Below are 12,395 nucleotides of genomic sequence, written 5' to 3' on the forward strand. Positions count from 1 at the left end.
GAAAGTATAAACAAAATGCCAGGAGTATACATAGGAGGGACCACCCAACTCTTTAGAGGGGAACACAGCCCTCTCAGAAGTGATGATATTTAAGCTGCATTAAAGAACAAGTAGAAATTTTCCAGAAGGAGAAGGGCATTTCAGACAGAAGAACCAACATATGAAGACATATGTGGCTTCACAGAGCACAGGATGATAGGCAAGTCAATGTGGCAGCAGCCTAGGGTAAGTGATGGGGAGTTTGACTGATGGGCAGTTAGTGCCACACCCAAGTGCTTGGCCTCTGGCCTATGGGCAATGCAGAAGCAAAGTTTGAGCAGAGGAGTGACCCACCTGGATTCATATTTCAGAAAGATAATTCTGGTGGTGGCAGTGGTGCGGGAGGTGTAGAAGTTTGGGCTGCAGGATGGAAGATGCCTGGTAGAAAGAAGTACATAGTGGTTGTTGCAATAGTTCAGGGTAATGATGATCATAGTCTGAGCCAAAAGAAGAGACAACAGAGAAATATATTCACAAGATATTTCTGAAATACAATTCAACTGGTCACAAGCCTGGATAATCAACTTGATATGGAAGAGAGGGACTTAAAGATAATTGCAAAGTTTTTGGCTTGAGAGACTGAATAGACAGTGACTACATAAACTGAAATAGGAAAAACCAGAGAAGGAAGCTTTGGAAAGATTATGGGTTGAAGAGTGAAAGGGGATTGGCATTTTAGGGGAAAGAGATTCAAGGATAGATTTATTTGGGGTGAGGAAAATGAAAACATCAAGGACAGGTGAAAGAGGAAGAAGATGGAATGAGAACAGAAGGGGAGAAGTTGATCTAAAAGCAGTAAGGCCACATCTGTATATTCCTCTAATTAATATAAGAGACTTGGAAAGGCTATTGGTTATAATACAATTTAAAGACTAAGGGGATGGAAGTTGTGAGTGTTAGCATTAGCTGGTTTTAATGGAGGGGGCAGTAGGAGGAAAGATCATCTAACAAGGTTGAACAAGCAATGTGCGATGTGAGAATACACTATTATATGTACTCTCCCAACTATATGTATTAATGAAATCATAATACTAAGCCCACAGTTACAATCTATAGCTTAAGCACTTGCTATTCTCATAGATGTTCTTCTCACTAGTCCTTTATTCTCTTAGAGCTTCTTTCTCCCCTGTAGACATGCTACTCAAAGTTGGTTGACGTCAGAAACAACTTCAGTTAGCAAATCAGTGTCATTTCTTCACTTTTTATATGGTTAAATATATAACTGAAACCACTGAGAACTGACTTCTGCTCAAACTTCTTTTTTTGACTTAAGGCTCTTTCACTTTGGGCAATTTGATAAATGTCTAGCAAGCTGCTTAAACATTTGAAATGTTTAAATTTTATGTTTAAATTTAAATTTAAATGTTTAAAGTGTAAATTCCGGAGGAAATACCTAGTTCTCTTCACTACCCATTGAGAACTTGTGTCGCAGGCACTGTACTAGATTCTAGAGATCAAGAACCAGGGAGACATAGCCTTTGCCCCTGGGCAGCTGACAACTACGGGCAGAAGCTCCGCTCTGGAGTGTAGAAGGCAATGTGTTTGTTTATTTCACTGTTATCGCTGTTTATTTGATAATAATTGATTTAGTCTGTGAGTTTAAGACAAACGTACTCGTGCGAACACGGCGCTGCAAGCGGTGCGGAGCGTGCGGGCCGCGGTCGGTCGGCAGCCGGCGCGCCATCTCCGCACCCCGCGCGCCAGCTCCGCACCCCGCGCGCCTTGCTCGCCGCGGCCCTGGGGACTGCGGGCGGCTGCCGTCCGGGCGCTGCGCACCGGCCCTGCTCTGCTGGCGGTGTGGAGATTCACGGAAAAACACGAACGGGTAACAACAGAAGACGGTGTTGGAACAGTGGGAATCAGCAATTTTGCACAGGAAGCTTTGGGAGATGTTGTTTACTGTAGTCTGCCTGAAGCTGGGACAAAGTTGAACAAAACAAGAGGAGTTTGATACTTTGGAAAGTGTGAAAGCTGCTGGTGAATGCTATTCCCCTCTATCAGGAGAAGTAACTGAAATTAATAAAGCTCTAGCAGAAAATCCAGGACTTGTCAACAAGTCTTGTTATGAAGATGGTTGGCTAATCAAGATGATATTCAGTAACCCTTCAGAACTAGATGAACTAATGAGTGAAGAAGCATATGAGAAATACAGAAAATCTATTGAGGAATGAAAATGGAACCCCTAAATGAACTACTTTGACACAACTTAATCTAGCATAGTTGTCTTAAATTAGTGGTGGATAGATATTTAAAAAGCAACTTTTAGCAAAAGAAACTACTTGTAACAATGTTTACTGAAGAAAATACCCCTTAACTTTCTAATGTCTTCAGATAAACACTGTGCATCTTTTCCACAGCATCCTGTGATTTTTAGGCTAGGCTCCAGTTATAATATTCAGAATTCCTGAAATTATCTCTGGTAAAACTAATTACAAAAATTATATAATTCAAGGATAACATGGTTATCTTATACCTTATCTTATACCATTGTAACATGCTTACAGCTATCCTTGGATTTAGGTCAAAATGATCTTCCCACTAGAAATAACTGCCAGTGGAGAAAAGTTTGTTTGTTGTATAGTGTCCAGTGAAGAATATTACTGTCTTAATTTTGCAATATACTGTGTTTGCTGGTGCTATTTTTATACAGTGAAGCAACAGCCTTTCAGGAGAATAAACAATTTAATAATAAAATATTCAACTTCTTAAAAAAAAAAAGACAAACATAGTAATACATTTGCTTTTCTTCAGAAATTGTACTTATAAAAATTACATAGAGTCTCTCCCAAAACCTCTAAGAAATGATCATTAATCAAAAATAAATCTGATTAAGATGCTTTACCAGGAAACAAGAGTGAACTAAGGTGGTGTACAATGCTTTTTTTAAAAAAACAATTAAAAAAAACCCCAAAACGGCAATCTCACCTTGTTTGAACAATGTATTTTGAAAGGGTTAAACTTCAGGTATTACTTAAAGGTTAAAAAACAGATTGACAACCATAAGGGATACTATTTACAAAATAAACATAGCTCGAGAGCCTACTTTTTTTTTTTTTGAGAGGCTACTTTTTTTTTTCCATTTATTTTTATTAGTTGGAGGCTAATTACTTTACAATATTGTAGTGGTTTTTGTCATACATTGACATGAATCAGCCATGGATTTACATGTATTCCCCATCCTGACCCCCCCCCCCACCTCCCTCTCTACCCGATCCCTCTGGGTCTTCCCAGTGCACCAGGTCCGAGCACTTGTCTCATGCATCCAACCTAGGCTGGTGATCTGTTTCACCCTAGATAATATACTTGTTTTGATGCTGTTCTCTCAAAACATCCCACCCCTCCCTTCTCCCACAGAGTCCAAAAGTCTGTTCTGTACATCTGTGTCTCTTTTTCTGTTTTGCGTGTAGGGTTATCATTACCATCTTTCTAAATTCCATATATATGTGTTAATATACTGTAATGGTTTTTATCTTTCTGGCTTACTTCACTCTGTATAATTGACTCCAGTTTCATCCATCTCATTAGAACTGATTCAAATGTATTCTTTTTAACGGCTGAGTAATATTCCATGGTGTATATGTACCACAGCTTCCTTATCCATTCGTCTGCTGATGGGCATCTAGGTTGCTTCCACGTCCTGGCTATTGTAAACAGTGCTGCTATGAACATTGGTGTGCACGTGTCTCTTTCAGATCTGGATTCCTCAGTGTGTATGCCCAGAAATGGGATTGCTGGGTCATATGGCAGAGGCTACTTTTAAAAAGACAGCACTTTGGGCATCTGAAGACAAGGAGCGTGCGATGATCCGCATTTCTCTGGGATGCACGCGCAGGTGAGCAGGTCTGCAGGTCCCGTGGGCAGCACCAGGCCATTGTTTCTCAGAAAAAGGGAAGATCATCTGTTTATTTTGTTTCCAGTGAGCAGTAAATGCCTAACATAATTAAGTAAAAAAAAAATTAAATCTGGGAGCTTCCCTGGTGGTCCAGGTTAAGATGCTGTGCTTCCATTGCTGGGTGGCAGGTTTGATTTCTGGTTGTGGAACTGAGATCTCACATGCCATGCAGTGTGACCAAAAAAACCGAAAAAAAATTGTTTTAATTGTTAAAAGAATTAAATCTGAAGGAAGGCAGCCCTTTTTAAGGAAGGTGGCATGTGGCTTATGTGTCTCCATAACATCTCCAGGCAGTTCTGTAGCAACTATGGTTACCCTTTGCTTGCTTCACTTCTAACTCTGCCAGTTACACTGATTTTTTTTCCGAATGCAGTGACTCTTTTTGTTTTAAAATCCATGTGTTCTTGTTTTGCAGATTCAGATATTTTTTCAAGTTTCTGACAGCATAATTGTTTGGGACATGCAGAGCATCTTTATTTTTCTATCTTGCTTTACTCAGTGCTTTGTTAGCATTTTAATAATCCACTAGTGACCTACATCTTTGATAGAGGAGATTCTTAGCAGTTTGAATTCTATTAAGTAATATTTTAAAAGATCAGGAGGTTTGAAGTCCTCATCAGCTGATACCTGTGCTTCTATTTTTCCCATTTTATCAAATGGTTCTGAAACTTTGAGAAAAAACTTGCATATTTCTGTAGAATCCTGAGTTCCTAAAGCAGATAATGAAGAACCAATTCTACTGCAATCATCGCCAGCACTTTTGTGGGATCTTGTCATCCTATCAGATTTAGCAGATGTACCCTTCACTCGGTTGCTACTGTTGCTGCTAAGTCACTTCAGTCGTGTCCGATTCTGTGCGACCCCATAGATGGCAGCCCACCAGGCTCCCCCGTCCCTGGGATTCTCCAGGCAAGAATACTGGAGTGGGTTGCCATTTTCTTCTCCAATGCAGGAAAGTGAAAAGTGAGAGAGAAGTTGCTTGGTTATGATATCCTAAAAGGAATATTCATTCATGTTCAAAGAAATCATCTACAGCCTTTACTCCAGAGACTACTATTCCATCTGCTGATTGAACCATGTTTTTAAAGAAATCTTCAAGTTTCTCTTTTTTATTTTTTTCCTTCCACACTCAAATCTTTATTAAATTCCTAGAAGATGTAGTAATTTAAATCTTTCCATAAAATAGAATGTGCTGCCACACGACACAGGAACACTTCACGCATTGCCATGGTCTTGCATATAGCCAAATACTCAGCTTCCGACTCCTGTTTCATCTTTGTGGATTCTTCCTTTGTTTTAGACCCTTCTCCTTTTCCGAGTTTCTGTAGTTCTTCCCTTGAAGCATCACAATCAGGTCTCGGCAATGCTGGATGGATAATGTAGCCTGCATAGTCTTCATTTTCAATGAAGGAATCAAGCTAGGTAAATTGCTCATTCTGTCCAACAACGGAAAACCCATTTTATTTAAAATTTGGCAATGAACTGTTTGTGTGAACAGTGAATTTTACTTTGTCTCTCTTACTAAGAGAATCAGATATGTCCACCCATTAAGCAGTGGCACTTTGAAAATCTCTATTTATTGCCTTAGGTCCAAGATCCTCCTCTGGGGGGAAGTTGGGACTGTTGCCCAGATGTTCCGTCATGGCTGCTCTGAGGCAGGAGGGACAATATGTTTTACACACAATGAGATATAGGGAAATTGTGCTCTGGTCGCTGCAGTATGGGGGCTCCTTTTTTGTGTGCTGCCTTTTTTGCAGCACACGGATTTTCTCTAATTGTGGCACACGTGGGCTTAGTTGCCCCATGGCATGTGGGATCTTAGTTACCCAACCCAGGAACTGAACCTTTGTCCCCTGCATTGGAAGGCAGATTCTTAACCACTGCACCACGGGGAAGTCCCTGGTGCTCTGTTTTATACAATACTTTTAATGAGGCATTACTTCTTCTGTGTATAGACTATTAATATACAGTCAATTTTTCTAAATTTTCATAAATTTTGACATGAGTATACATTTGTAATTCCATGGCATGCATGCCATGCATGCCATGAAATTAGAAGATGCATGTTCTTTGGAAGGAAAGCTGACAAACCTAGACAGCGTTTTGAAAAGCAGAGACATCACTTTGCCAACGAAAGTCTATATTGGTTTTTTCAATAGTTATGTACAGCTGTGAAAGTTGGACCTTAAAATAGACTGAGCACCAAAGAATCAGTCAGTTCAGTTCAGTTCAGTCGCTCAGTCGTGTCCTACTCTTTGCGACCCCATGAATCGCAGCACGCCAGGCCTCCCTGTCTATCACCAACTCCCAGAGTTTACTCAAACTCATGCCCATAGAATCAGTGATGCCATCCAGCCATCTCATCCTCTGTCATCCCCTTTTCCTCCTGCCCCCAGTCCCTCCCAGCATCAGGGTCTTTTCCAATGAGTCAACTCTTCGCATCAGGTGGCCAAAGTACTGGAGTTTCAGCTTCAGCATAAGTCCTTCCGATGAACACCCAGGACTGATCTCCTTCAGGATGGACTGGTTGGATCTCCTTGCAGTCCAAGGGACTCTCAAGAGTCTTCTCCAACACCACAGTTCAAAAGCATCCATTTTTTGGCGCTCAGCTTTCTTCACAGTCCAGCTCTTACATCCATACATGACCACTGGAAAAACCATAGCCTTGATCAGACAGACCTTTGTTGGCAAAGTAATGTCTCTGCTTTTTAATATGCTGTCTAGGTTGGTCATAACTTTTCTTCCAAGGAGTAAGCGTCTTTTAATTTCATGGTTGCAGTCACCATCTGCAGTGATTTTGGAGCCCAAAAAAATAAAGTCTGACATTGTTTCCACTGTTTCCCCATCTATTTCCCATGAGGTGATGGGACCAGATGCCATGATCTTAGTTTTCTGAATGTTAAGCTTTAAGCCAACTTTTTCACTCTCCTCTTTCACTTTCATCAAGAGGCTTTTTAGTTCCTCTTCACTCTCTGCCATAAGGGTGGTGCATATCTGACCTCTGCATATCTGAGGTTATTGATATTTCTCCCAGCAATCTTGATTCCAGCTTGTGCTTCTTCCAGACCAACATATCTCATGATGTACTCTGCATATAAGTTAAATAAGCAGGGTGACAGTATACAGCCTTGACATACTCCTTTTCCTATTTGGAACCAGTTTGTTTTCCCATGTCTAGTTCTATCTGTTGCTTCCTGATCTGCATACAGGTTTCTCAAGAGGCAGGTCAGGTGGTCTGGTATTCCCATCTCCTTCAGAATTTTCCACATTTTATTGTGATCCACACAGTCGAAGGCTTTGGCGTAGTCAATAAAGCAGAAATAAATGTTTTTCTGGAACTCTCTTGCTTTTTTGATGATCCAGCGGATATTGGCAATTTGATCTCTGGTTCCTCTGCCTTTTCTAAAACCAGCTTGAACAACTGGAAGTTCTCCGGTCATGTTTTGCTGAAGCCTGGCTTGGAGAATTTTGAGCATTACTTTACTGGTGTGTGAGATGAGTGCAATTGTGCAGTAGTTTGAGCATTCTTTGGAATTGCCTTTCTTTGGAATTGGAATGAAAACAGACCTTTTCCAGTCCTGTGACCACTGCTGAGTTTTCCAAATTTGCTGACGTATTGAGTGCAGCACTTTCACAGCATCATCTTTCAGGATTTGAAATAGCTCAACTGGAATTCCATCACATTCACTAGCTTTGTTCATAGTGATGCTTTCTAAGGCCCACTTGACTTCACATTCCAAGATGTCTGGCACCAAAGAATAAATGCTTTCAAATTGTGGTGTTGGAGAAGATTTTGAAAATCCCTTGGACTGCAAGGAGATCAAATTCAACCCTAAAGGAAATCACCCTGAATATTCACTGGAAGAACTGATGTTGAAGCTGAAGCTCCAATACTTTGGCCTCCTGATGGGAAGAGCCAACTCACTGGAAAAGACTGGTGCTGAGAAAGATTGAGGACAGGAGAAGGGGACAACAAAGAATGTGATAGTTAGATAGCATCACCAACTCTACAGACATGCATTTGAGCAAACTCCAGGAGATAACGGAGGGCAGAGAAGCCTGACGTGCTGCAATCTATGGGGTCACAAAGAATCAGACACAACTTAGTGACTGAATAGCATAACATAAAATACCTTTGTAGAATCAGCATCACAATCTAGATAAACATATTTGTCCCCCTCAGAAGATTCTTCTTGCCCCTTTGCCATCTTCCCCTCCAGCCTCAGCCCTTCTAGGCAACCGTCAACCTAACTTCTGTCACTGTAGAATAGCTTGCTTTTTCTAGAGTTCTACATAAATAAAATTATAAATATGTTCTCATTATTACCTGGCAAACGGCCATTTTTTTGACTGACTAATGAAATGTGGATATTTCTTTTTAAAAAATTAAAAATTTTTATTTAGTTATCTACTTTTGGCTATGTTAGGTCTTAGTTGCTGTGTGGACTTTTCTCTAATTGTGGCAAGCAGGGGCTGCTCTCTACTTGTGGTGTGCAAGCTTCTCATTGAGATGGTTTCTCTTGTTTTGAAGCATGGTCTCTAGAGCATAGGCTCAATAGTTGTGGGGTGCCAGCTTGGTTACTCCACGGCCTGTGGGATCTTCCTAGATCAGGGATAGAACCTGTGTCTCTACATTTTTTACCACTGAGCCATCAGGGAAGACCTGGATAATTTCCTAAAGAGGATGTATATTTATTTTAAATTCTAAGGGGAAATATTTAAAAATTAAATTAATACTCAAGATCATGTGAATTTATTGATCAAGTTCTTCTGGAATTTGTGTGGGAAACTTAAATGCACATAGATTTGGCCATTTACAAATAGGAATACTCCTTTGAGTATGCAGTAGAAAATGAATTGATTTGGGAGCCAGAATTATATCTACATTTAGGCTCCATCATCCCTAGAAAAGTGAGTCTGAATAAATTATTTAACCTCTCTGAGTTTCAGTTGTTTAACCCATAAAACGGGAATAACAAGGACCTCTTTATTGGGTGACGGGGAAGATTCAATTAGACTTGGATATGGAAGTTGTCTCATAGTCACATATTAGCCTCTCTTCCCCTAACAGTGATTCTTATTTCTATGAGAATATTACTTCAGAATCGTAAAGTAAGTCATCTAAAAATTACTCAACATAAAAATAGTCACTTAATAGCCTTTATGAGAACATATCTGGTGTGTAGAGCTATGTTAATCTATGTAATCTTATTTTACAGTAGCTGGCTAACTTTCCTAATTCTGCTTTGTCCTAAATGACATGAAAAAGAATTTGGTATTAGTATTCCCTGACTTCTCATTGATTAGGGATGGGAGAAGAGAGCCAAGAGGCAGACCAGGGAGACCATCAGAAATTGATTAAAAAAAAGACCATGGATAAACTCCAAAATGGATAACCCCTACAGAGAAAATACTGAGACCATGACGGTAAAACGAACCAAGTGCTGCTACATGTGAGGCTTTGTGCTAAGGCTTTACCTTAATTTAACCCCCATAACAAACATTTGAGTTAAGAACTATTATTGGGCCTATTCTACAGATGAATAAATCAAGGCTTAGAGAAGTTTAGTAACTAATTCATTCAAACAGATGGAAGTGACAAAGGATTCAAACCTCAGTCTCTGCCCTCAAAGCTCAGATTACTTCTTCTAGAGAAACACAGATGAATCCCAGGCTTGAAACATGTCCCTAATTTGCAAACACCCAATTCTTTTGTGGTAGGCCTCAGAGAAGTTTTACTCTCTCAGAAAGAGAGGAAAGGAAACTACTATAAAGTTGTATCCTGGATTTTAGGAAAGCACCCATCCACAGTGACTTAAGTGGAATTCAATCACTTCTTGATCATCTTTCTGTACCATTTTTTTCCATGTACCACCCATTTTAGGCCTTCCTCAGTTCCCTCCCCAGCATCACCCCCTAATACATGCCTTTGAGTTCCCTCACGGCTGGAAAAGTCCTCCTGTTGTTGAACCTCAACCATCCCATTGAAGTGGAGTCCCTCCAGTCCTGGCTAACACCCATTTCCCTCCAGGGCTATTTGTCGAGGAGGGGGTGAGTATGGACTTAATGACATGCTTTCCTTAACAATCTTCCAAACCTATCATCTAGGATAGGGTTTATAAGCATTCATCAACAGCACCCCAGCAAAGTAGGTTAGTAGGATGAGCCCACTACCTGTTTAGGAATCTGGAGGGCTAAGAAATTGGTACTAAGACTCAGGGATTTTAACCTCAGTTCCTCCTGTACCACATGGCCTTCAGTAAGTTGTAAGCTGCTCTGGTTGTCCATCTTTTCCCTGCCTTCCTTCCGCCCCCACCGCCATCATCTCTGTTGGCAGAGTGAAGGTTGCGTTTTGCCTTACTTCCCACGGAACTAATTAAAGTCTACAAAGTGCTTTGAGAATATTCAGTGTGGAGTTCTTGCCAAGATAGAATTATAGGTGGGAAAGGCAAGGAATAGGAATAGACTAAACTGAAAGAGTTGAGTTGTTCTAAGAAAGGCTCTGAAAAGCCTCTTTACACTGTGAATCTAGAGGCTCGTCCTTCCTTGCTCAGCCTTCACAGGGAAGATTCACTTCTTTTCCCCTTTCACAGGCTCAGACATAACGTGAACTGGGACCTGAGTTCTGCTGTTGAATCTGCCCTTTCCCCTCAAAATCACATGCAGACCCCTTCAGACAATACTTGTCTCACAAAAAGGAAATGGTTAGATTATATATTAGTCTGGAGTGAAGTCCTCAGATGCAGGGTGTTGACTGTTGCATCTTCAGGGTTTTACACTGTGGTTGGTTCATCTTTGTGTTTGAACTTGTACTCTAGTACAGCCTTGACATGGGCACCTCTGGTCAGGGACATGCTTCTGAGGAGTCAGATCCTGTCTAGGGGGAGTTTACCTATGAAGGTACACTCAATAAAAATTTACCTTTTACAACAAAAGCAACTTGAGAACAATTACAAAGCAACACATTAATATGGACAAAATAAAATAGCACAATGGATGTTGTGGGTTCTGCTTTGCTTGCTAGGTTTAGGAATATGCCCATTTGAAAGCAGAGAACTTTTGGCTTTAGTACTTGTCACTCATGTTACAAACACCTCAGTCCTTGGGGTCTTTTAAATATGTCCTGCTTTTAAGCAGGTCTGCAGTATCTTTGGGTAACTTTGGGTATCTTTCCCGTTCTTTTCTCACTGTCTTATGAAACATTTTCTGGTTCCATTTTCCTCACTCCCATATCCTGAATAGCAGAGGCTTTCTATTGTCTAAATCAACCTGTTCTCTTGTGGGACATATCATGGAACCAGCCAATAAGCTGCCAGCTGAAGGGGAACAGCACTGTTAAATATTCTTTTGTATGAGTCTCTAAGTACAAATGCTGATGTGGAGGAAGGAGGATGAAGGTTGGGAAAGGTTATCTACCCCTCATAAGTTCTCAGAGGTTAAGCTCCACATCCATCGAACCAAGGCCTTTCACCTTTTTAGAAAGGGCTCTTTGTTGTCTCTGAACTGAGGAGACTCTTGAGAGTCCCTTGGACTTCAAGGAGACCAATCAATCCTAAAGGGAATCAACACTGAATATTCATTAGAGGAACTGATGCTGAGGCTGAAGCTCCAATCCTTTGACCACCGATGCAAAGAACTGACTCATGGGAAAAGACCCTGATGCTGGGAAAGATTGAAGGCAGGAGGAGAAGGGGATGACAAAGGACTAGATGGTGGGATAACATCACTGACTCAATGGACATGAGTTTGAGCAAGCTCTGGGAGATGGTGAAGGACAGGGAAGCCTGGCATGTTGCAGTCCATGAGGTCACAGAGTTGGATACAACTGAGAGACTGAACAACAACAGTTCTGTCATCTCAACTGTCCACGTTTCTGGTAACCAACTAGAAACCGATAGTCGAAAGAGATTTCTGATACAGATGGAACAGTGTTCCTTGAGGGGTCTGATCCAGCAGGAAGAGCTTCTCTAGGAGGAGTGGCTATCAGGAGGGGTTTGTTTTGTTCTACTATCACCAAATGATAGAGCAAGGAGATGGCCAAGCCCAAGGATGCAGGGTAATAGGAAAAAGCTGGGCCGAGACAAAGCACCTGCCGCAAATGATTCCAAAATGTTAACAAACAGAGACAATGGCAAAATGAACAGACAATAAGTGGGAAATGATCAACTCTTGCCAAAATTATATTCTCATTGGAAGAAGAAATAAGAGGAAAGGGAACTCTAATTTGGGGAAGAAAAGGAGGTTATGGAGATGAACCCTAGTTCCAGGATCACTCTGTAACTGTGGTTTCTGGCCAGGAGGTTGTGTTTTCAGACTTGCAAGGTACATGACTACAGTCCTGGAGGAGAAGGTTCTCTTCAGTGTGGGTTCAGCCAAGTCAAACAGGCCCAATGTTCTCTTCCAGCCCCACTCTGCTCTACCGGTTTTTTCTCTTCTTCTTTACCACCTGCTCTGTTGCACCTAT

At 41.0% G+C, this 12,395-nt stretch overlaps 2 pseudogenes; one reads left to right on the forward strand and one right to left on the reverse strand.

Moving 5' to 3' along the window:
• The first annotated feature begins 290 nt into the window (after positions 1–290).
• On the forward strand, positions 291–2,210 carry LOC136167518 (glycine cleavage system H protein, mitochondrial pseudogene; annotated as a pseudogene).
• Positions 2,211–4,242: 2,032 nt separating this feature from the next.
• Positions 4,243–5,574, reverse strand: LOC136167519 (sorting nexin-6-like; annotated as a pseudogene).
• Between the last annotated feature and the right edge of the window lie 6,821 nt (positions 5,575–12,395).

The sequence above is a fragment of the Muntiacus reevesi genome, chromosome 4 (genome assembly GCF_963930625.1).
Source record: "Muntiacus reevesi chromosome 4, mMunRee1.1, whole genome shotgun sequence".
In the NCBI taxonomy this organism is placed as follows: domain Eukaryota; kingdom Metazoa; phylum Chordata; class Mammalia; order Artiodactyla; family Cervidae; genus Muntiacus; species Muntiacus reevesi.